This window comes from Felis catus, chromosome B1 (assembly GCF_018350175.1).
Source record: "Felis catus isolate Fca126 chromosome B1, F.catus_Fca126_mat1.0, whole genome shotgun sequence".
NCBI lineage: Eukaryota > Metazoa > Chordata > Mammalia > Carnivora > Felidae > Felis > Felis catus.
The window spans coordinates 30,837,636-30,863,790 of NC_058371.1; the positions used below are offsets into that span (position 1 = coordinate 30,837,636).

At 40.0% G+C, this 26,155-nt stretch overlaps 1 protein-coding gene across 25 annotated transcripts in view; it reads left to right on the forward strand.

Annotated features, from left to right (window-relative positions):
* Positions 1–26,155, forward strand: part of LOC101100463 — a 95,933-nt gene that overhangs the window by 7,370 nt on the left and 62,408 nt on the right. For 4 of the 25 annotated variants that reach the window (XR_006596435.1, XR_006596437.1, XR_006596428.1 and 1 more), the window contains exon 4: positions 7,763–7,942. The exons of 14 other annotated variants lie outside the window; for them this stretch is intronic. The gene's annotated coding sequence lies outside the window, so the exon portion shown is untranslated. Of the gene's footprint in view, positions 1–3,531; positions 5,521–7,269; positions 7,440–7,762; positions 7,943–8,236; positions 8,385–26,155 lie in introns of those variants that run through there. 7 more of the 25 variants (XR_006596438.1, XR_006596430.1, XR_006596431.1 and 4 more) reach the window with 6 other exon arrangements.

The following is a 26,155-nucleotide window of genomic DNA, read 5'->3' on the forward strand; positions in this document are numbered from 1 at the left end:
GAGTTTAACCTTGCTGGCAGTCTGGGTGGTGACCAGCCATGATGATTATACCTGGTATCTCAGGTGATTATGAGGAAAATGGCTTGTTCGGTCAAAATACACCAAATGATATCTGAGAGACATGCTATACCCTCACTTAAAGAGATGGTAATACTGTCCCCTGAGGTTCTTAAGAAATTAGCCCCCTGAAATAGGACTATTTATTCAAGCCAAAGAGCTATAACAAAGGCCTATTGGCTTCCAACGATACTCTGTTGGAGCTGATATATGGTAGAATTGGCTCATCGTGGTAGACAATTTCTACGCCTTCCTGCATAGAATTGCAAGGGGTAGTGGGCAGTGCCTACCTTGGCATCCAGGAGAAATTTATTTGCATGTATGAATGTCATTTGGAGAAAAGGTACTAAAATACGAAACAGGTACCATCATAACAAGAAATATACAAGATTGGTGATCTCTAAAAGTTCTTCTAATATTAACACCAATTTATACATATACTTTCCTTTTAAAAAATGTAATTTATTTAAACAAAAACAAAAAAAGTTCACCCATTTCTCCCACCCCTCCTACCCTGCCTCTGGCAACCACAAATCTGTTCTCTGTTCCCATGAGCTTGCTCCACTTATAAGAGAGATCATATGGTATTTGTTTTTCTCTGTCCGACCTATTTCACTTAGCATAATGTTCTCAAGTTTCATCCGTGTTGTCACAAATGGCAAAACTTCATTCTTTTTATGGCCAAATACTATTATTATATATGTATGTGGTGTATATGTGTGTATGTGTGTGTGTATGTCTGTATGTCACAATTTCTTGATTCATTCATCCATCAGTGGACACTTAGGTTGTTTCCATATCTTAGAATATGGATAATAATGTAAATAATGCTGTGATGACCATGAGTATGCATATATCTTTTCAAGTTAGTGTTTTCATTTTCTTTCAATAAATATCCAGAAGTAGAGTTGCTGGATCATATGGTAATTCTGTTTTTAATTTTTGAGGAACTTCTATACTGTTTTCCACAGCGGTTGCACCAATCTACATTCCCACCAACAATGCTCAAGTGTTCCTTTTCTCCGCATCCTTGCCAACATTTCTTATTTCTTATATTTTTGATACCAGCCATTCTGACAGGTGTGAAGTGATATCTCATTGTGGTTTTGATGTGCACTTCCCTGATGATTAGTGATGCTGAGTACCTTTTGATGTACCTGTTGGCCATATGTATGACTTCTTTGGAAAATGTCCATTCAGATGTTTTGCCCAATTTTTTTTTTTTTTTTTTTAGAGAAAGAGAGAGCACATACGAGTGGGGGAGAGGGACAGAGGGAGAGAGAGAGGGAAACTTAAGCAGGCTCCACACTCAGCACACTCACGGTGGGGCTTGATCCCATGCCCCCGGGATCATGACCTGAGCTGAAATCAAGAATCGGACACTCAGCCCACTGAGCCACCTAGGCACCTCATTCTGCCCAAATTTTAATCGGATTGTTTTGGATTTTGCTATTGAGTTGTATGAATTATTTATATATTTTGGATATTACTCTCTCACTGGAATATGATTTGCAAATATTTTCTCCCATTCAGTAAGTTACCTTTTCATTTTGTTGGTCTCCTTTGCTGGGCAGAAGCGTTATAGTTTGATGTAGTCCCACTTGTTTGTTTATTTTTGCTTTTGTTGCTTTTGCTTTTGATGTCAGATTCAAAAAATCATCGCTGAAACCTGTGTCAAAGAAATTAGTACCTTTGTTTTCTTCTAGGGGTTTTATGGCTTCAGGTCTTACAGTCAGGTATTTAATCTACTCAGGGTAAATTTTGTGTATGGTGGAAGATAGGGGTCGAGTTCCATTCCTTTGCAGGTGACTGTCCAGTTTTCCCAACACTAATTATTGAGGAGACTATCCTTTCCCAATTGTGTATTCTTGACTCCTTTGTTGTAAGTTAATTGGCCGTATATGCGTGGAATTATTTCTGGGCTGTCTATTCTGTTCCACTGATCTATGTGTCTATTTTTTTAAGCCAATACCTTACTGCTTTAGTTACTATAGCTTTGTAATATAGTTTGAAATCAAGGAACATGAAGCCTCCAGCTTTGTTCTTCTTTCTCAAAAATGCTTTGTCTATTCAGAGTCTTTTGTGGTTCTATACACATTTTAGGGTTTGTTTTTCTATTTTTGTGAAATCTTTTACCTTCATCTCTGAATTTTTAAAAAAATGCTTATTAATCTAAATACATCTCTAATTTGTAAAATTTCAGGCAGTGCATTAAAATGAAGGGGGAATTGGTTAATTTTTAGACATAGTACAGTAATAGTCTCTTGGGCAGAGGTTGATCATTACTTTAAATATTTACATACACGCATGCACATTTACATGTATCTACACCAAGATTCTAAAGGACATACAGAACGATGTTTCTACCCTGCCCTTTGCCCAAGTAGGTGGGCTTTTAGTAACTAGAAGAATAATCTGGTTCTTAGCCTTGGAGATAACAGGAAGTACCTTGGCAAAAGACAAAAAGAAAAGAAAACTTTTGTTCTTCTAGAGCAATTGCTCTCAAGCAAGTATACAGCAGAATCACCAGGGAAACACACTAAAAATACAGACCTCAGAGCCCCACTCCCACATATTTCGGGCTCAACAGCTACTTTGTGTCATTATAGGCCCGTAGAGAACTCTCTTTTCCAGTGGTTCCCAAACTTTACACATAGCAGAATCACCAGGAAGTCTTGTTAAACACAGCTTGCTGGGCCCAATCCATTTCTGATCAGTAGGTCTAGGGTAGGACTCAAGAATTTGTATATCCAGTAAGTTCCCTGGTGGTGCTCATGCTGTTGGTCTGAGAACTACATTTCGAGAACCATTGCTCCATTTACATCACCAATCAGCTCTCCTAATTTCTGCCTTTTCACTAAGGGATTAGAGCTCTGATTCAACAGGTGTCACTCACAGATTTGAATTTGTAGTAAATTTCCCAGGTATTTCCTATCAAGGGCTATGCTAAGAAATGCCAATTTATGTCCTTTATTTTTTAATTATATTTATAATATTAATTTCCTGGTGCATCATGCTCACACTTGTGATGCCAGAAATAGTTGTAGTATCAGAACCCTGTTGCAGATTATCCCTACTCTCTGAAGCCCCATTAAAATCTGATTTCCTCCCTGCTTCTTGCCCCTGCTTGCTTAAAATTGCATAATCCATGCCTAGACTGAGCAATGATTTTGAGTGAGGGTCCTCCAATTCCACCATTACTGCAAAATAACTAAATCTAACTATAGAAACCAGTTGGAATCTCCATTGGCATAGCACCAACATTGAGTTCAGGATTGGCCCTTGAAGGGTGGATGGCAGGCCAGTAATCACTGGACACCACAGGGATGACAGCGCTCAGGGAGTTCAGCCCACTGAGCTGTGCTGCAACGTAACTTTAACTGAGCCAGAAGGCATCTCTTTAAGAGTAAAGGGGTCTTTTCTTGCTTACATGTCAGGTGGCTGATACATATTTCCTTATTCCTCTCCTTCAAGGAATAACCCATCCAACTATGTGACCTATGGTTGGCCCATGCACATCTTCCAGGTCTCATTTGTGGGAAGAATGAAGAAATCTAGTAGGTAAAACTCTGTTGAGAAGTATAGGTGCCCCAATAATGGCAGAAGCAGCAGCTGGGCACTGAGCAGGCAAAGCTTTGGGTTCACTGTTGGAGAGTTGAGCCCCTAGGGTGACCGCCATTAAAGAAACTGGTTATCTCTAGATATATGCCTTCCTACATTGTCCTTTAAAGTAAAAAAGACACTATTCTTTATCCCTGCAAAATCTGGTTTAATGCCAGCACATCACACTCTGCTATCTGATTCCTTTCAGCCAATGGGATGCATTTTCAAAATGGTGGGCTTCAAGTAAGGGATTTTATCTGAGGTCTGGTAACAATCAACATATAGCCAAGCTAACCAACCACCCTCTGCCAAACTAAAATCTTAAATTAAAGAACATTTAATAAATTCACAAGCCCATTAAATGGTTTCATAAATTTATCTGCTTTCTCCTCTAAGAAGGAAGCATAGAGTTTGAATCCTGGCTCTACCCCTTACTAGTAATGGCTTTGGGCAAGCTAAACTTCTTTGAACCTCAATCTCATTGCTTAACAAGGAAAAAACAATGTTAGTACCTTCCTCATAGGATGTTGTGAGGACTAAATGTAATAGATAAATATAGTAAAGTTATGTATACAATGTATTTATACAAATAAAGGTAATAAATGTAAAGTACTTCTAACAGTATCTGAAATTTAGTAACCATTCAGTAAGTATTTTATTTATTAACTCAAAATTTTCTATAAATGATACTTCTCTACAGAGACTTGTCCATAATTATTACCAGTGGCCTCCAGGAAGGGAAGTTCTTAAGGGACTCAGTAAACGGCTGACACTGATGTGTAACTCAGTATCAGGCAACTCACTGCTTTATCAAGCACTGCAGAATGGAAAAGTTATGCTACCTCATTTTCATCACTTAAATACAAATACAAGTATCTGTGCCTCCTCTCTGAGAATCCTAAAAACTGGAAAGCCCCAATGACCATATATAATAAAAGGTAGAAGTGACTCAACTAGAAATCTAGGAACTCTCAATCTGAAGTGTTCTGGGAAGACCTGAATATTCCCAGCTCTCCATATTCAGGGGCTTTCCTTATACTCCCCGACCCGTTTATAGAAACTAAATGGCAGCTTTGCCCTTCCAGCTACTCAATGTATCCCTTCAAAATTTTCACTCAGGGTCCAGTATCAATTATTTACCAAGTTCCTAGGTGACACTGTGACATCATCTCCAGGTGTGCCCAAACACCATCACAGGCATAGTGATTACAGGAAGTAATCGATTTTGACTGTGCCTAGAAATGGATGTCCTCTTTCCAATCAATACTATGGATAATGATTTTTTTTTTCTCATTTAAAATTGCCAATGAGTTTCACTCAATTCTAGTTGCTCAATTCCGCTTTGGATTATTCTGGGAAGCTTTTTTCACGTAAGCGTAAGTGTGAAATATCTTGTTAGAGCCGTCTTGCTACATGACCTTCAAGTGACTTAACTCAGAGGACAATAGGGTGTTTACTAATAAGACTTGCAAATTCTTGGAGACTTAAGTTGGATGAGAGCAATAGTAGCTTGTCTCCTCCTGAAAAATTCCTGGTGAATTGACATCATCTAACTCTGCCCAGCCAGCTGTCTGTGGATAACTCATGGACCCTGAGGCATTGTGGGTAGTAAGTTTGTATTAAGTAATTACCTGGAATTGAGCCTATTTGAAATAGTATTTCCATTGCCACTTTTATCCATCTATTTCTGTTGACATGAGCATTTTAAGTTTCATCTTTTATTTTTGCACTTCATGTACACGTTGGAACGAATGGCTCTGGGGGCATTGGTTATACTGTTGGCCCAAAGGAATCCTCATTCCTCATTATATACTTTGCTCATTTTGATAGTGTAAATCCATCCTCCTTAAATCATTTCCCTAACAGGTGCCCAATTTCTGATACTAGCCATCGACGTGTGAACAATACTGCCACCCTCAGGGAGTCCTGGAAAATGCCTTTGGACATGAAAAGTTGTTTACATTGGTATGAGGCTGAGGAACCCGCAAGAAATAAATGAAACAATATTTGTTTGAGCTGCAAACTGGGAAAGAAAGGACTATATTGTTGAGATGTCCCAACAATTATGAGAGGGAATTTTAGTTGTTTTAACAACAGCTAAATGAAAGCAGGCATTTTATGAGAGCTTTTGGGGGTTTCCAGGAGAGTGGGATCAATGCATCCCCTCCAAATACTTGAGCAGCGACTCACTGATGAAATGTCAGCTGGTCACAGTCTGCTCATTGTGTGACACCCTTGCCTGGGGTACATGTTTCACTGCGGAAGTCCCTTTTGTCACCAAGGTCACTTTGAGATCCCTCCCTCCCCGGTTTTCTTTTGTGGTTGAATGTCACCAGTGTTCTGATGACCACATGTTGGTATGTGATCAAAAGACATTTTTAACCCACTCAGTTGGTTTGCAAATTAACAGCAGCCCAGAGAAGCATAGAAGAAAAATCTCTTTAGAGAAAATCTTGATATTCAAAATCTGGAGGAAGGGTTCTTCTCTTTGATCTCTGAGCAGCCGAAGACTCCAATACCCAAAGAAGGCTCTTGATCTATCTATATAAGGAGCATCCTTTCAGGTCAGCTGCAGCAAGATGAGATGACATCCGTTAGGCAAGTTGGGCCGGTTTCCATGTTGTCAGATGACCAGGCACAGCGTCCAGGAAAGCGGGTTACTAGCAGTTTCCCTTGCCACACACCGCTGGCTCCCTCCTCTTTCAACTACCATGGAAAATGTGAAAAATATTTAGTCAAGGCCAGCACCACCCCTAAACAGCAGTAGGAACCAGCCTACCCCACACCCACCTTCGCCCACACCCACCTTCAGTTCTGTGCTGGAAATTTCACCAATAAAGAGGATGAGCTTTCATTTTTACCACTTGGCTACATTGTTTTCAAGGTTTTGTTTACCAAGCTGTACTTGAGTAACAATTTTTCATCCTTTTGTACATCAAAGACTAATAGAAATTCCAAGCAAGACTTCTGTTTTGTTTAGCTCATGTAGCATTATCACAGGCAAACATTCTTTCATCTTTTGATTTTGAAACGGCCTTTGCTGAGCGCAAGAAGCCCAGAAACCCTAGAGTGCTATAAGGTATCAGGAGTCATGAATTCTTTTTAGCTTGTCATGAGCTCCTTTCAGAACCATTCTTGAAAGCAAGCTTTACGTCAGCATGAAGAAGACCAAGGGACCCCAGAGTCCTAGTGTGCTGGGCAGGGAATTTCTGAAAATCAGTGAAGGCAGTTATGGAAGAACTGAGGCAGAGATAAAGGGACAGAGGACCAAAGACAAACTTCACTAGCTACACATTCATCACAGGACATTTTACTCACAGATCTTAATCTGAGTGGCAATGGGTATTCAGAAAGTCAACAATATCAGTGTCTAGAATGGTGCCCGACACGTAATCAGTGTTCAATAAAGATTTACAGGTGGATAAACTTTGGGCGGGGCCAGGTGGGGGGGGGGGGGAAGGTGGAGAAGAGAAGAGTGACTTGTTGGTTCTTATATTTGGTGTTTTATGTTCTCTAAATTTGCCATAATAGAAAAATAATAAACTTTGTTTAAAAAAACAAAACAAAACAAAACAAGAGAGAAAGAAACTAATGTGGCTGTTTAATTAGCAGGAGAGCCCAGCACCCTGGCAGCAGGGCATAAAATGACTTTTCGAAAGCAGAGGTTCAGCCCTACACAGCAATGAGCCCAGGCAACCCGATTATCAACCCAGATCATCGTTATTTGTCTTTCATCATTTTTTTTCATCTGTGGAAATCACTGATGCTCTCATGAAAAAGTATGTTGCAAAGCTATTAGAGAACAGAATACGATCTTATGATGCCAAATAATTAGCTTGAAATATGTCTGATACAGCATTTTAGCTGAAGAATTAAGTGTCATTCTGGAGAATTATAGCATGCAGTAACGCTTAGAGTTGCAAAACAAACTGACACAGTGGAGAAAAAAAACGTTTCTTTCTTCCTTTATTACATTTGGCTCAGCATATATATTGAGTGCTTGATGTGTTTACTTATCCTAATGATCACACTGAATCCCCTCAGAAGGCATAATTTGAAGCCTTGCGTTTTAAATGTAACTGACTGAGGTCTCTTAATCCAGTTATTCGGAATGACGAGTCCTCTGTCTGTCGAGTGCTGAACAGAACCCTGGTCATACAGGTGCCCAGCTCACATGAAGCTGAAAGTGGTGGTTACTTGTCAACTGACATCTGGATGAACATGAGCAAATGAAAGGCACCCAGAAAACCGAGGCTGAACGCTTCATATTACATAAAATATGGTATGTAAAAGTGATGCATATGGATTAGCTGTTGTGTTGTTAGTATAAAACCCCTTGACCAATGATCATTATAGAAGTGAGAAAGAGTATCAGAAAATGAGAAAACAGATGGACTTAGGGCCAAATGTTTACTCTCCTTGGCTGCTGTCTTTCTTCCATTCATCCATCCATCCATCCATCCAATCACATCAGTTTTCATAAATTCTGCAGATATTTATGGCACAGTACAATGAGTTGGTTTCTAGAGACAGAATGATGACAGTGCAGTTAGAAGGCTTTTCTCTTCCTTGTCAGAGGTAAAGATTCCAGCGGCTAGTAAGAAACCAGATTTGAGGGGCATCTGGGTGGCTCAGTCGGTTGAGCGTTCGACTTCGGCTCAGGTCATGATCTCATGGTACGTGAGTTTGAGCCCCGCGTCAGACTCTGTGCTGACAGCTCGGAGCCTGGAGACTTGCTTTGGATTCTGTGTCTCTTTCTCTCTCTGCCCCTCCCCCACTCATGTGTGCGCGCGCTCTCTCTCTCTCTCTCTCTCAAAAATAAACATGAAAAAAGTTCAAAAACAAGAAAACAGATTTGGAAGGTTGATCCATTTCTGTAAATGAACTGGGGCCACAGCTATGCTTTCATGAACTCCCATTTTAGGATCTGTGAAGTTTTCCTATATGAAAAATAGTAGGAATCTACCTTTATTCTCTGAAGTGTATTATGTTTGAAATATTTCTTAGGCTGTATCTTAGACTGAAAGCTGTAAATGGCTATAAATTCCGTGACTGACACTGCAGGTCCTTAGGAATTGACACCCCAGCCCCTTGTCTAACTGACCTGCACAGATTCCCACTGACTCTCCGTGACCACGTGACCACTGCTGCCGCCTTTGAGTAAATGGCTTTGGACTTTTCCCAGATGGGCAACTTGTGTCTCCTGCCTTCGGTTCAGATGCCATGGGGAAACACATGAGGAGCTCGAAAGCACCACTCCCCCTCAGCTTGTAGTCCCAGTAATCTTAGCTGCATTGAGAATTTGCCCATGACAGTATTTGAGCTCTCCATCCCCTGCTTTTTATCAGAGCAAACCCAACACTCAACAGGACTACAAGTTCACCTTCATGGACTGTCTATGTCGGCTGCTCTCTTATAATCTTGATGTAGCTTTCTGTTATTATGCTATTCTAAACTGCCATTATTTCTTATATTTCTTGTGGTTTCTTTATCCTGAAAATAGAATGCATTTTTCTCCTATCTTCTCTGATTGTATATGGTGGAACTATATTTGACCATTTGGTGTAGTCCACTAACCTAATATGTACAATATTGAGGAAAATTGGAAAACTTTTCAGATTTATAGGTGTTAGAGCAATATGATGACAGAATTTCAGAAATAGCCTCTTCCCTTTATGGGGCTCAAGATGGAATTAGTTTTCAGAGCTGTGACACAGATTGGCTTTTATGAGAAGACATCCCACGATTTATGGTCTTGAAGAAAAAATATTGACTGAGGTGAAGACAAGGTCAGTATTTACACCAAAGAAATATGCCTGAGGATATACATTTCTGTGGTATTTTCTCCATTCAAGAGTGTGACAATAATACCATAATTGTGGGTTTGGTTTCCTTTTTGGTTATATTGAGCTCAAGGACCGAAGGACAGGGAGGAAGAGGAGAGGGAAGGGGAAGGAGGATGAGTTTTCACAGATTCTATATATTGAAGGCAGTAGTTAATAATATATGCCTTATAGTTACCCATTGACTCCATATGTATTTATAGCATCTACTCTATTCCAGGTCCTATGTTAGGTGCTAGAGATAAAACAGTGAATGAAGTAGACATAACCTCTTTTTCTTATGAAGGGCTGAGCATAGCGAGGAAGAAAAACATAGAACAAATTGTAAATGGGAAGCTAATTACGAAAAAGGAAGTATAGGTAACTGCTACAGGAATATTTGATGTAGGTCCTGACCTAGTTGGAAGAGAGAGGCGGAGAAAGGGGGAAAATAGGAAACATCCTCTCATGGAAACTGAAGTTATAGTTGAGGTATGAAGAGTCAGTCCCAGTTCAGCCAGGCAAAGGGTGGATTGAGTCTGGGAGTGATGGAGCAAAGACAGAAAAGTCTCCAAAGATGGAGAAAGATCAGACAGCATGCCCTTGTAGTCTTTTAGTCTAGTACAGGGGTCAGCATACTTTGGTCTGTAGGCCAAATCGATCCTGTGTCCGTTTTTATAAGTTTTATTGGAACCCAGCCATGCCTAGTCACTAATGTATGACCTAAGGCCATTTTCACACTACAGGACGAGAGTTGAATAGTTGCACAAAAGAGACTGTGTGGCCTGCAAAACCTAACATATTTATGACATAGTCTGAAAAAAAATGCCAACCTCTAGTCTAGAGTAAGCGATTTAGTCATGCATAGTAATACTAGGTGCTGTAACAAACCACTCCAATGTCTCAGATACTCATTTGATAAAAGTTTTTCTCTTATATCACAGCTTTGTGAGCAGCTGACCTAGGTAGCTGTTGTCTGACTAGTGAAGCAGGGATGTTATCTTGAGGTTCGGCCCTCTGCTCTCCAAGGGTCCTATACATCCAGCTGTGCAGATGGGGGGCAGAAAATGTAGTCAAGGATGTGAAATGCTTTAGTTGCCAGGTCTGGGGGTTTGTACATCACTCTTCATGCCCATTAGTCATTTAGTCCCACCCAAATCCAGGGAAGGCTGACAAAGTAAGTTTTCTGTGTGCTTGGGACGGAAAGAAGATGTGCTGGGGAATACAGAGTGGTGCTTCTGCCACAGCGAACAAGACATGTTTAAGAAACTGGATAAAAGGACTCCTGTGTGACTGAATATGGATGGCGTGAGATGAGGCTGATAGACAGGCAGAGGCCAGATTGTGTGGGGCCCTGCGAACCATGTCAAAGATTTTAACTCAGTTCTGAATTATCAGCTGTATTACTCTGATGAGTTATGCCACCCAGCTGATCTGATCCTCTGCTTCTTCATCAGTGAAACTTACGTTATAGACTTGGGTAGATGCAAAGGGATAAAATAAGTCCAGCTCTTAGAGTATCACGTAGCACACAATAAGCATGCAATGAATTATAGTTGTTACCATCAAAGCAGAGGAAACTTCCACCTCCCTTCCCCCAAACCGAACTTTTCCACCCCAAATTGCAGAAGTCCCTGAACTGCAGAAGACTCTTTGCTGAATATCACCAAGCCTTATCCCATAAGAAAGATAATTGAAGCACTCTGAATCATTTTTCTACTATTCCATTGGCTTCTGCATATTAGCAACCATCTTTTCAAGGACACATTGGCCTAGAGAAAAATCAGATTCCCTCTACCCAGAGTTACTATTCTGTGAACTAAAATAACTGCTTTCCCAAATCCTTTACCATTCCTGGATCCAGAAAAGATGTCAACTGAAGCCCAGAAAAATATATATATTTGTACATGTACACACACACACACACACACACACACACACACACACACACCTGAAAAAGGCAAAGCTAGAGTGACAAGACCCAGCTCATCACATGTACTCAACATCCTACCTCTGTCCCCATCCTAAGGTTATTTTTTTGCTTATCAGCTTCAGAATCCATTTTGAGCTCTGTATTTCCTGCATCACTTGAAAGGAATGCTCCTGGCCTCAGGTCTCCTTACTCTGGAGGAAGAAGGGTTTTTCCAAAGTTAGGAAAACACATTGAAAACAAAAAAGGAAAGATAGAATAATGTGGAGAAATAGCAACAATTTTGAAAAATAAGAGTAATGGGAAGGGATGGGTCAAACATATTAAAAGATGTTATGGAATAATGGTGTGGTACTGACACAAGAATGGGTAAGCATCAATTGAAAAAAACATGAAAGTAAGCCTTTAATATTTGCAACATAATTCAATGAGGAAAGGGAAGATAATAGATTATAGTAGATTATAGTAGTATAAATCATTAGCAATTTGGAGAAAAACATACTCTCACTCATAACACACACACACACACACACACACACACACACACACACACACACACAGCAGGAGAATGTTGCGATTAAGACAGCAGCATCTATAGCCAGCATGTCCTGGATTAAACACCAGATCTAATCTATTTAGCTGTGTTATTTAATCTTGCAAATTACACAATCTCTTTGGTCCTAGTTTTCCTTCTATACACAGCCGGGGCGATAACAGAATTTGCCTTCCAGGGTTGTTATGAGGATTGAGTGAATTAAAACATGCAAAGCACTTAGAACAGTTTCCAACATACAATAAGCATTCAATATATGTTAATCATTGTGATGGAGGGAAAATCATAATTTAAAAAAAGTCACTTTCATTTCAATGTATTCAACATTCATTTCATTGTATACTGTAAATGAGGCTCTAAGTAATAAAACAAAATGGCTAAGACGTGGCCCTGTCCTCAGAGACAGGAGCTTACAACCTAATATCAGTTAGGAGTGTGTCTGCTCATCTTATCCTTCCTTCCTCATCCTTCTCCAAGGTGAATTCTTGGGCAGAATTAGAGTTGCCCAGCACAGCTTGAACATATTGCAGACCTAATTTCTTGTTCATGTCACTGAAAATACATCCTGCAATAAATTCATTTTGTTCTGTGTATATGTTGTCATTCATCATTGCAGTACTATACTTAAGGGAAAACAGATTATGAATAGTGTAATAACTATGACTAATAATAAACAAGGCTATTTGTTTCTTGCTCTAAGGGAAATAAATCAGGCAGAAGTTGCATTCCCTGCTCTACCCTCAACCCCCAAAAGAGAGTTATCTGTTACTGGAAAGTATCTACAGTTTCAAAAATGCAACTGTGTCTCCCAAAACCAGGACAAATTACATCAACACTACAGAAAATTTCCAAATATTTCAGTATCTTTGCAGAGAATGTAGGATATGTCCCAATGCCAGCTTCGTAATTCATCAGGATATATTCATAGCAAGTAACACTCGGAGAAGTCTTCCTTCTGGCTTTAAATCTCTTTCACCACCCCCCTCTTTAGAGCCCATCACACAGTAACTTAACTAGACCAGTTGTTCCTTTAGCATTAGGGAAATGACACTTCCCGTATTCTCAGAATTTTCCTGTGTGATAAGTCTGTGAATCACATCACCTGTCTTTCTGTACTTGCTTCTCCATCAGGTTTATGCTCCTTCCTTGAGGACTCCAAGTAGTGACATAGAGATGTGGAGAGAGTGGTAGGCTACAAGTCACAGGTCTAGTGGGGAAGAATTTGCCTCTTACCCAGCTCAGAATTCTCTGGGACTTGGCATCCTTGTGGTAAAAGAAAAGGGTATAATACAATGCTCTTTAAAGTCATTTCCAAATGTAACTCTCCGTGATATGAATTTCCTGTACATTTTCATCCTTGGCCTGAGCCTGGGTCAATCATTAGTCTAGCTATTTGCTTTGGAAGCCTTATCCTCACCCCAGTCCACTTCTTCCAATCTGAGTGAAAGTTTGTCCAAGAATTCACCTCTCCCAGACACCATGGTCCTCACGTATTCCCTTGCGTCCTATTCTGCGTATCTGGATATTTCTCCATTCACTGTGGAATGGCTGCAACCCAGACACTAAGTCACCATTCTGGATAACTAGTAACGTTCAGCTAATCACTAAACAACTTTTCTAAGACTACTCTGTTTTCTTACTTGGAAATAAAGATGTCATGGTCTATTCTTAGTTCACAGGATTATTGTGACTTGGGGAGAAAATGGAATGAATTGTGAAAACTGCTACCCAAATGGAAATGAAATGGGGACTATTATTAGAATTACTTTCCCTGAGGGGCGCCTGGGTGGCGCAGTAGGTTAAGCGTCCGACTTCAGCCAGGTCACGATCTCGCGGTATGTGAGTTTGAGCCCCGCGTCGGGCTCTGGGCTGATGGCTCGGAGCCTGGAGCTTGTTTCCGATTCTGTGTCTCCCTCTCTCTCTGCCCTTCGCCCGTTCATGCTCTGTCTCTCTCTGTCCCCCCAAAAATAAATAAACGTTGAAAAAAAAAATTAAAAAAAAAAAGAATTACTTTCCCTGAAAAATAAGATGTCTATCAGCCACATGAGGGTAACTTCAATATTATTATCACTATCACAGAATTAATGATATTAAATTCTTGGTGATCTTAGAGTTTGAAAACTTATTTTACACTTTGGGCATTGGAAATCTAGAAACCCTATGGCTTGACATTGACTAAGTGTGCCCTATTGCTTTCCTATACCAATCTTCTGAGTGGTTGGCCACACTCAAAGAGAATTGCCTCTGCCTTTTAATGTAATTACAGTGCGATTACAAAAGCGCATATAATATTGCTAAGCCTGACCTTGTAAATTAAACATCAATTTTTCATTTGCAGTAAAGAAACTAAACTGAACAAAACATACCAAAAATATAGCATGATTCTGATTCCAATGCACTGTTGATGGAAATCTCATCTCTCACCTTTTTAGTGGCCACCTTTCATCAGGCCATATACATTTATCACTCTCTCTTTGTTTACATCTTCTTCCTGTCGTTCACAGACTTACTGCACTCTTTCCATACTGTAGGATTAATTTCTTCCTTTCAGCCTAGGAAGAAGTGAGTTGATGCAAACTTATCAATGAAATAAAATAATATTTTCAAAAGAATGTATATGCTTCACCGAATTGCAATTAATTTAACATTAACTTTCCCCATCTCTCTCCTCTTTGCTGCCACACTCCTTCAAAGAGGATTCTGTAAGAGCAGCTCCAGTTCTTCTCGGAGAGGTCTCACTCAGAGGTCACCAATGACCACGAATTGACACATTTAATGACCCTGTAACACCTACCCTACATGACCTGCAATTTTTTAGATGAATGACTATCCCTTCGTTCTGAAACTGTAGCCTCTCTTGGCTTTCGTAACAGACATCCTCCCTACCTAACATCCATTCTGCCTCACCCTCTTTGGTTAGCAGCCTTGCACTCTGTGAGACAAAAGAAGGATCAATGAGCCCCCAATCTCTGCTTTCTATGATAGTGATCAGTTCAGAAACCCAAGCCTAATGCAAGCGGCATACGGAATTCTCCTGGCCAGAGGGATTGGTTCAAGAATAGGTACGTCAAGCCAATAAAATGGAAGGGCAAGATCGGTAGGAACTGGGGATAAGACATTTCCTCACTTTTGAGAGAAAAACCACTGGAAGAAAGACCTTGGTTTTATGTGGATGGGGAGTCCAGAACTGCTTTAGCCATTTTCCCAGCAGTCATCTCTGATGAACGCAACACCCAGAGAAGGGCATTTCTGAGAGAATCAGAAAGAAATGGATTTGTGATTAAAATACCCATTCTCTGTCTGCTCTAGATACCCCTGGAGGCTTTTGTTGTTGTCATTGTTGTCACATGAGCAGATAAGTCCCTCTATCACTATACTCATTTTGAGTTTGTTCATTACAGCTAAAGGCATTGTAACTAACATGATTTCCACAACACTGTTCTCATCATGCCCTTCTTACCATACAAATAATTCTTTTTGACCATGTCTTATGCTAATTCCTCTCTCCCAACCATCCCTTAAATATAGTATGTCCCAGCATTCTGTTCTTAGACCTCTCTACTTTCTCTATTCCCCTTCCTTGCTTCAATTTGTCCCTACTTTAAGAACTCCATAATCAGTAACACCAGCCCGGACTTTTCTTCTGAGCTTAAGACTTGGACTTTCAATTATTTCCTATGTATCTTGTCTTTAAATGTGCCATCATGAGTAAGCTGAATATGTCTAACACTACATGCAGGCTTTGTTCCTACCACCCTTTTCATGTATTTCATAGCCTTTCATGTATTTCATGGCACCACCATGACTTATCTTCAAAACCAGAAACTTCATTTTCCCCCTTGGCTGCTCCCTGTCTCCTATCCCTCACAACCATAAGGTCCTGCCAGTTCTAACCTCATAAATATCCCTTCCTTCTTTGTAAGGCACACTCTTCATTGGTCTAATCCATTACTTCACCATTTTCATCTGAACTTGCTTCCTTCCCGCCTATCCTCCACAGTGCAACCAGTTATTTCTCTCAAATATAGACCCATGTGAAAGTGTAAAATGCCATTTCCCTGCTTAACATTATGTAATAGCTTCCCATTATCTATAAAGTTTATGCAACTTAGCTGTCTCGATAAAGCCTTCCCCAACTATATTAGAGCTTACTTATTCATTCCTACCTTCAATCACTCCCTAACAGTCCTTACCATCCCCCAAGTAAACACAAACCTATATGCTTCTATCTAGTAGAGTATTTCCCTTTACCTTGAATACTTTTCCCTTGTTTCTGAAGCTGGTGCTATTTTTGCTCATTTTTCATGGCCCAGATAAAAACATGAAATTTTTATTCCTGACCACCCAGGCAAATTTCACTATTCCCTTATCTTTTGTAACTCTGGGAACATAACTATAGTACAACGTAACATATGCTCTGACAGATTAATGTTTATTAATGCATGCTGAATGTCCCCTAGTTTGTTCTTTCGTAAGGCTATGAATCAAGGCTTTTGATTTTTAATTCGTTAAGAGCTACTGCATGATCTGACACATAAAAGATGCTCAAAAATTAGTTTTCAATTGAAAGAATGAAGAAAAAAAAGGAAAATCACAGGATTTGTGGTTAGCTATTGTTTCCTCATCTGTAAAATGATACAAGTTTAGATGAGCCTGTATATTTCTTCCTGCTTTAAAAAACTTTCCATGATTTCATGAAAATATTACCAGCAGCAACCCAGTAATTCTCTCATAATATAGTAACCTAATGCTACATTTCACAAACCACACTTTGGTCAGTCAAGTAGGAATTCAAAGATGGAAATATTTTTCTTTTTCTTAAAATGTGTTCTCCAATTGTTGGATAAAATGTATTAGTTCTGGAAAGAAGCCAATACTAGTCTTGGAGAAGAGTTAAGAGCCAATAGAGACATTATTTCTAATTATATTAAAAGCATCTTGTAAATTTCCATCCGTTTTACCTTAATTTCTCTCCATTAATCACTGAAGGGCAAGTGTTTGGTCTGTTGTGGCTAAAATCTGGATGTAGAATATATCTTAATCTCCTCAAGCCTTTGTCAATCAAAGACATTCACATTTCCAAACATGCAAATACACACACATCCACACACATCCACACAAACACATTCATCCAAAGATAGGATTTGAAATTAAAAAGTAGCTTGATGTAAGAGGGAAAAAGGTAAGCATACATTTTGGGGTAAGGGATCCAAGTCAATGATAGATGGTGACCGTAGGAACCGAAATAGTCTCCACGTTTCTTCTCTGGGGCCAGGCAAGGGGAGGATATCATTGTTAGACTGAAAAATCAAGTCATAAGGTCTAATTCTGGCTCTGCCATTAACATATTCTGTGACCTTGGTTAAGTCAATTATTCCCTAGGATCTATTCTTGGACCAGGTTAGCCACTCAAAATCTACCTATTTATTTCAGTGTGGTTCCTTCCAAAGTTAACCTTCACTGACTTTGCTTTTAATATTATGCCCTTGGTTTTTATGAAGGGCCATTTCAAGAAACAATAACAAAAATTATTCTTATTCTAATTCTTATAATAATATGAATTATTCTACTTCCAATATAAGTATAAATTTTATACATGAGAAGGCACTAGAGATGATATTTATTTCCTCTTATGAAATTCCATATGAAAAAATGCTCATAGAATTTAATTACAGGAAAACTACCTCCTCTTTCTCAATCTTATCATAACAGGTATATGTTAATACATTTCATATTTTCCCTGCTACCAGAATACCCAAAACCTCTCTTCTCTTTCTATTTTGACTTTAACTCTAATTACAAAAATAATATAAGCTTATTATATATACATACACACACACACACACACACACACAAAATTCTGTAGCCCAAAGTTAATCATTTTAATATTTTAATAGATACCACTCAAATTTTCTTCTAGGTAACTTTTTACCTAAGTGAGATCAAACGCTGTGTGCAATTTTGTGTACCTTCTTTTGGAATAACATTATTTTAGCACTTTCCCATGTCATTAGCAAAATTGCTTCAAATTTGCCATTATTAAAGATATTCAAAACGGTAATAACAGCTTCCATGGTGAGCATTATGCTCTTTTCCCCTTTCTCCAAAATCCACCTTTTGTGGTAAGTGACTTTAAATATTTCATTAAAGCAGCCTCGGAAATATCCTAATTGCAATGATTATCTTATTCTAATATCTTCTACCATGTGTCCAAACTCCAGAGAGAAGGTATAAAAAGTGTTTTATTTCCGTTGTGATCAACTTGTTAACTACTTTGATTAAGTCCTCATGCATAGTTTTTTATTAGGAATGACTTAGAAATACATAAATAAAAGAAGATTCATTTGACTTGACTCTTTAATGAATCCATAGGGGCTCCTCAGGAGGACTTCTTTCTTTTCCAAGTGTTATAAACCATGTATTCAGTATGCTGTTGTAGATATTTTCTCCCCTGTACATGACTTCTGAACTCTTTCTTTGTCTTCCTTTTGTTTATCTTTACTCTTCTAGCATATCTTCGGCTTTTTAATTTCTCAAAGATCAGTAAGAATAGTTGTATAGTCCTTTCATTATCTTTTAGAGCAATCAGCACTCTTGATTAAAAAAAAACAAAATCCATTCTAGCTCATTTGGCAGAAATTTATTAAAGAGTACTTACTAATTGAATTTGGGTTTTTTTAAAATTTTTTTTTAATGTTTATTCATTGTTGAGAGACAGAGAGAGACAGAGCATGAGCGGAGAAGGGGCAGAGACAGAGAGGGAGACACAGAACCTGAATCAGGCTCCAGGCTCTGAGCTATCAGCACAGAGCCTGACACGGGGCCCGAACTCACGAACTGCAAGATCATGACCTGAGCCGGAGTTGGATGCTCAACTGACTGAGCCACCCAGATGCCCCAATTAATTGAATTTGTTAAAAGGAGCTTTTAGAATTGTTATAAGGGTTAGAGAAATGGGTGTGGAAGCTAAGCAGACCACAACAATATGCAAATAGTTGGGGGCAGCAAGGGAAATGGTGCTGGGAAGGCTGTTGGTTATCTAATGACATTTTCTGTACCATTATACATCTTATTTCAGTGACTAGAAACTTGGGTTTATATATCCCAAGAAACATGGGTTTATATATGATTTTGCTTTTACAAACTTTGTATCTAGACACACAAATATACACATACACACACACAGACAAAAGTATTTCATATAATATATATAGCTTATAAATTGTGTATTTACAAGTTGTTCACATACAACATACGTTACTGTGTATGTCATACTTATTATATTTATAGATAATAAATGGAGAAGTGGTTTGGGTAGTGCATAGTGCCCAAAGGCAACGATTTTAAGTCATTACTTGTGGGCTTATTTAAGTTCAAAGCCAGGGTAACTAGTTCTTGTCAAGGTGATCAAATAATCTAGGCATACAGCAGGAACCAGTTGCTGGCATAGTGGGTGGAATCCTAGCAACTGGAAATGCTCAAGACTAAGAGGGTAGCCAATAGAAGGTGGCCTAGAACCCAAGACAGATCAAAGCCTTAGGTGGCCTCTAATACAGCTGCCATGCAGAATTATGTGAGTTCTCTAGAGAAGCTTTCAAGATCAAACCATTATTTTATGCCTAATAATTTCAGGAAATGTATCCAAAGCTTTAAATTAAGGCAAAAACCTATGTGGCATATCCTTTCAATATCATATGGGACAAAGGACACCTACAGATTGCCTAGGAGAATATATTTAGCTGATCTCATTTTTCACTACAGATTAAAATATCCAGACTTGGAAAATTTTGTTAATTTTTTATTAACTTGGAAAAGTTACTTGTTAATTTTTTATTTTTGTTGGTTAGAAATGCAAATAATTCTGTCTGGTGGAAGAGATAATCCCAAAGATTTTTGCTAATTGAAAATTGAACAGATTTATATTTAACGCTGCGATTTTACTCTAATATTTTCTCACTAAATTGTGCATAAAATAGCTAAGTTTCCTAAACGTTTGTCAAAGTGGTTATAATAGCTCACTGACTCCATCATTAACTAACGAGTTACTTAATAGTAACAAAAGCTTAAGTCCTCCCCTTAGAGGCTTTTAGGCAACAGGCTTGAGCGAAGGAAACTTGATCAAGGCAAAAGCACCCCAGCTGGCTGAATACACACAGGCCCATCAGGCAACCCACCTCAAAATACCCATAAGCCCTAACTGACCAATGGGTTACTCACAACCAGGCACAGTTACCAAAAAGGGAAAATTCCATATTGTCACCATACTGCCTCACCATCTCCCTTTAAAAACAGCCCCAACCCACTGCCTCATTGCAGACAGTCTTTCCTCTGCCAGCTGTTCCCTTGGGATATACTTGACAAACTTTTATCTCTTTTGTTCTGCTGAGGTTTTGGGGTGATGGTGGGGGGGTCCAGATCTGATGACCAAGAAAGAATTCTTGAAGACATCTTTGCAGAGACAAGACCCATGGGCAGAAAGAGCTGCGCGGGAGTTGTGAAGAATGGCTGGTTTTATACTATGGAGATGGGAAGGTAAAGACAAAAGGGAGGCCTCCAGGAGGACTTTGATATGCTAAAGAGGACTCCTAAGATAATTGAGGCCTTGCTATTGTCAAGCTAAGGTTGTTTTCTCTCTAGTAAGGCATTAGGACCGGAGGGGGTTCCTGGAGAAAGGTATACTCTGTATTTGTCAGTGAGCTGCAAGTTATGAGGAAATTTAATTTTACCTGCCATTTCCTTCTCGCCTTCGTTCTCCATATCACTATGGAGGGGTGATGTTGGGGCTCCAGGAAACTGAGTCTATAGGTTTCTGGAGATTGGGCTATTGATAAGATTGCCTTTTCATTGTAATTTACTAAGCTATTTGTAAACTGGTGGAGACCCCTGTCTTGTATGACTGTGATCTCTATCAGTTGGCCATTTGTTTTCTTTCCTTTCCTTTGTCCTTGGGCAGCCCAGAGTGCCTGAGGAATATCACACACAAATGGGTGGGTGGGGGTTGCTAGCTTGTACTTTGTCCTCAGCCCGCCCCAAGACCCCCACGCCCCAAGATCCCTCATCACTGCCTTGGGTGAATCCTTTTACTGCCCGCACCCAATCGTCACCCCATATTTGGGGCCCCCATCCAATCAAGAGAGACACTACACTCCCCACCCGATTCCATTTGACCTAATTCTCCCCAACATATTTTCTTGGACTCCCTATGGCATGCTTTCATTTTCACAAATGGATTCCATATGTCCCTTTTCTGTATGTGGGCCTGGTTCTCAGCTGCACTCCTCCAGTTTACCTTTAGCCGTCTCCCAACCAGCCTGCTCAGGTGACTTTTGATGTTCATCAAGTGTTGCCCCAAGCACAGGACATGGGTTCAACCATTAACTCCCAAAACAAAGCCGAGACCAAAGTTGTCACCACCCAGTAAGCTTTGAGTGAAAGCTGGGAGAAGGCATAAGGGAGCTACAGCATGCACGTGTGTGCATGCACGTGCACACACACATACTCACACACGTACACACACACACATCTTGCTGAAACATCTTTTTCTTTTGCCCCTACCTCCCAAAATACCAGCACTGGGCAACCGGCACCTTCTCTTGGGAGTTGTGTGTCCCACAGGCCCCTCCTCCCGACTCAAAGACCCCAGCACCAGCCCATCAGCAGCCCCTCCTCAGAGTCTGTATTTCATCTCCACGGGGCTCCTTCCTCAATAACTTGAATTTGAACTATTCCAGTGTCTGAGGTGATGGCTGCTTCCTTCCACTGCTACCTCTGTGATGCTTTTTAGTCACCTAGTTAACAACTTGTTGCCTCATTAATAATTCTTTGTATTAAATTCGCTTGTTCGAGTACCTGTTCTTCTGCCTCCTGACTGGGTTCTGACTGCTACAATGGCAGAGCTGAGATTCAAACCCAGGCAGGCTGGCGTCAGAGGCTCTGGCCCACACCACCACCCACAGTGGGGAAAAGAACTTTACGAAAAGCAAAGCAAGTTTTCCCTTCCTCTGTCTTGCAAACCATCCTCTCCTCACACGTAATCTCAGAGATGCTATGGTACCCTTGAGGAAGACAACCTTTGACAGAACTAAGCACAGCAATTCAGCTTCTCATTGTCTCCTTTCCAACACAGGATCTGGGCTTTAACTTTGCAAACCTGTAGGATGTTTTTCCAAAACAAAAGAACTGTCAGCCCCAAAGGCACAATCAAGGCTCCAGCTCTAACAACACAAGGAAATGTTGACATTTTGAAAAGAAAGCTGTTGTTTTTCTTAGGTATCACATATCTCAGGGCTAATTCCTTAGGGGAACTCAAGGTCAAAGTATTTTTTTCTCAAGAGCCTCTTTAAGGGAAACACATTTTTGAAGCACAAGGTGTAAGGCAAGTGGGACAGCCCAATACGGGCAGGAGAGAGATCTATTCCCCACCCACCCCACCCTCACTCCCACCAGAGCCAACACCAGTGGTCATGGAAGTTTACCTGGAATATTTGCTCAATTCATCAAGGCAGCTCTGGCAGCAAATAATAGAAACAGAATTAATAATTCAAGCTAGCTTAAGCAAAAAAAAAAAAAAAAGGAATTGATGATTTGAACTCAGCGGTGTATCACAAAATCTCTGAGCAGATTTGAATGCTGCCAGACTGAGAAAGGATGAGAACCAGGAACTAGGAAGATGTCTTGACACGTCCCCCCTCTCATCTCTGCTCTCATGTTTACGTCTGTGTCATTCTGTCTCCTCTCACCAGCTTCGTTTGTTCGCTTTTGCAGCACATCTCTGCTCTCACGTGAGTCAGTGCCTTGGAGAGACTAAATCTTTTGAGTCCCCCAGGGGCCCACTCCTGTTCCTATCAGTCACTCAGGGGTCAGGTTCATGTTTTACAAAAGGGGAGACTAAGTTCTTCATTTGGGAAGGCAGTGAGCAGAAAAGGAGCAATCATTAATTCACATAGATCCTGCTTCCCTCCAAGAGGTTTTTACTGCATTTATCTACATGCATTTATCTCCATTGTTATCTATTACTCAATTCCATGGCAGACCCTGAATTTTCAGAAAAAAAATTATTCACTCAGTGTCATCAGCTATAAGCGTCTGAATGTGTTTAAAAAAATTAAATTTCTAAGTAATTCCAGAGTCCTTAATACAACTACCTGCTTCAAAAAATTAAGGAAGGACAAAGCAGAAAGTACAATGGAAGAGGAGAGGTTTGCTAAGGCATTAGGTACCCTGTGGGCATAATAAACATTAAGCCAGATTTATTATTATTATTATTATTATTATTATATGTACAATAGCATAGTCTCACAAGTAAAATACTTAATATGATTATAATGGTTATAGCATATAATTCAGCAAAGAGCTTTGGGTAAGAGGGGTGGGGGCCGTGATTGTGTCCTTGCCAAGAAACACCCAAGAGGTTCAAGTCAGTGAACAGAAAGAGACCCACCCCCTGTGAGATATTCCCGAAAAGGCACAGAGCACTTTGCGTGACTGATTCCCCCAGGCCTGGGAGGCAGGGAGCTTCTCAGGCTCCCCGTCCTATGACACTGTGTTCTTCCTGCCAACTTCATGGATTTCCAACCTTTGACTTTCCAGCCAGCCTCTTCTCCCCCTTAGATTCACACGCTCCACTGGGCATGGTCAGATCCTCAGGGCAATATCCCATCACTGGGTGGGACCTCACACGAAAAGAGGCAAAAAAGAATGTTCAAATTATATAGTAATAGTAATCGTCATCATCATCATCATCATCATCATCATCTCATCATCATAAATAACAACTTCCATTTGTGAATTTTTTCTGAAAAACAGGCACTCTACTCTGCTAAGGGTCTTAGTTAATTCTTTCATTTACTTCTTACTGCAATCCTCGGAGTTAATGCTATTTGCATCTGCATTGTACAGAGGAGGAAATGAAAGTTTAAAGATCAAATTCCTACAGGGTCACAGAGCTAGTAGGAGGGAAGGCTTCCAGTTTCACCTTGTGCCCTCAGTAAGGATGCCTCTTTTTATACCAAGTCTGGCCCACCAAACTGGGGCAACGTGAAATAAAGTCAAGGTCCATGCTTCCTTTGTGGGTGTTGTGTCCCTGACAACCTGAAAGGGTGGGCAGATGGGCAGGTGCCCATTGTGCCTCTAGTGTGTCATCCACCGGTGATGGACATGTTCTCACTCCCTGCCTGTGACTCTTGCCATTCACAAGACCATCATTCACAGGACCATCTTTCTGGGTTTTTTTTTACGTTTATTTATTTTGAGAGACAGACAGAGAATGACCAGGGGAGGGGCAGAGAGAGAGAGAGAGAACAAGGCAGAGAGAGAGGGGGACAGAGGATCCCAAGCAGACTCTGTGCTGACAGCAGTGAGCCCAATGCGGGGCTTGAGCTCATAAACCACGAGATCTGAGCCAAAGTCTGACACTCAACCAACTGAGCCACCCAGGCGCCCCTCCACAGGACCATCTTAAGGGGAGAGAGAAGAACATAAGCCAGAGGGTAAGGTGGAGCCAGAATACCTCTCTGTAATGAACACCCTCTAAAACCAAGGCATTGAGGTGAGGCCAGCGGCTGTTCAAGCTCCACAGCTCTCTACACGTCTTCAATGTCCTCTTGTTACACAGGGTTGAACAATTCTATTAATGAGATTAGCTTTGGCTAAACATCAATTAACCTAGGTGAATATGAACACGTGATAGAAGTGAATCCTCTTAAATCCTTGAGAACCAGATTCCTATCACTCCATTAAAAAGAGATTTAAGCCGACATATTGACTGTGGCCTTGACAGAAAGGCGCAGACACTATCTTGAAATTGTCAAGTAATAAGGCAGCTCAGATACCTTAGGGGAGCATCCACAGGTACAATTTTGAATATTTTCCCAGCATTGTTCTTTCCTGCTTGCATATCTTCTTCTTATGTTTGAATCATTGCAAGGGGATACGTTTATAGATATCTTACAATTTCATTTAGAAACTCCTCAGTTTGGTTTTCTTACTAAATTCAGGTATCTTGATTTCATTCATACTACATTTTATTATTAGTTAATAATAGTATCTACCCGCAAGGTTCTTAGAATGCTATTTAAGAAGAGTCCTCATGTTTATTAAGAAAATACAAAATAAAATTATAACAATTTTTATCATTCGAAGGCATTTTACCACAAAGGATGTAATAGAATAAGCTCAGTTTCCTAGCCTGTATGAGGAATGACCCTCCTGTTCATTTCCTTTGAGACTTTAATGGTATAATATGTTACTTCACCCTGGAAAATCATTAATGATAAAGAGCAAAGTAATGCCGAGGGGTGTACTTTCTCAGCCTATATTGCCCTGTGAGTTTCTCTTCTCAAAAAATTGCACTGACAGAGATGCATTCTCCTGTGAAGGACCCATAAACAGAATGATTTCCCAACAATATTGAATTGCCAAAGGGTGAAAATCTGATTATATTCTGATCATAGAAAATACGTAATGGTTCCTTTTCTATGAATGAATGGAGATAAAATGGTTAAAATATCATCAAACAGCTCTGATCTTTCCCCTTTTATGAAAGCAAAATGAGAAGATCCAAGGATCAGGTAGATTATGACAGATGAGGGGTTAAGGAAGGAAGAACCCCCAGAAAAAATTACTATAATAATGGGGGGAGGTCAAGGAAACACGCACGTCAACACACACACACACACACGAAACCAAATAATTGGTTTATATCATAGAACAAACAACATGTACCCAGAACCTGAACAAGTCTCATAGAATATTTGGGAAAAAGAAAGAAAACATATTAGGCACAGTTGAAGGAAAAGATACTCAGGCAGGGAGGAATGACAGTAAGCTGCCATTTATATAGCATTTTACTCTTTCAAAACCATTTTCTTATTATCTCATTTACTCTCCAAAAGAGCTATGAAACAAAGTTTATTTATTCACTCACCTTGTGAAGGAATGGGTTCCAGAGGCTTAATATGGAGTGTAAAGTATGACAAGGTTAATAAGAAAAAAAGTGAGGCAAAAGCCATAAAACAAGGACAGATGTGATGTGAAGCCAAGAGTAAAGCTATTATTCTTATTACTCTGTGACCTAGGACAGGGCTAAGTGGGACCAAGGTCAACTGTAAAAAGTGGCAGATCCTACATTAGATTATTTAACTGGTGCTCCTTCTTCTCAAATAATCAGCAGTTACTAAGCAGGGCAGGCCC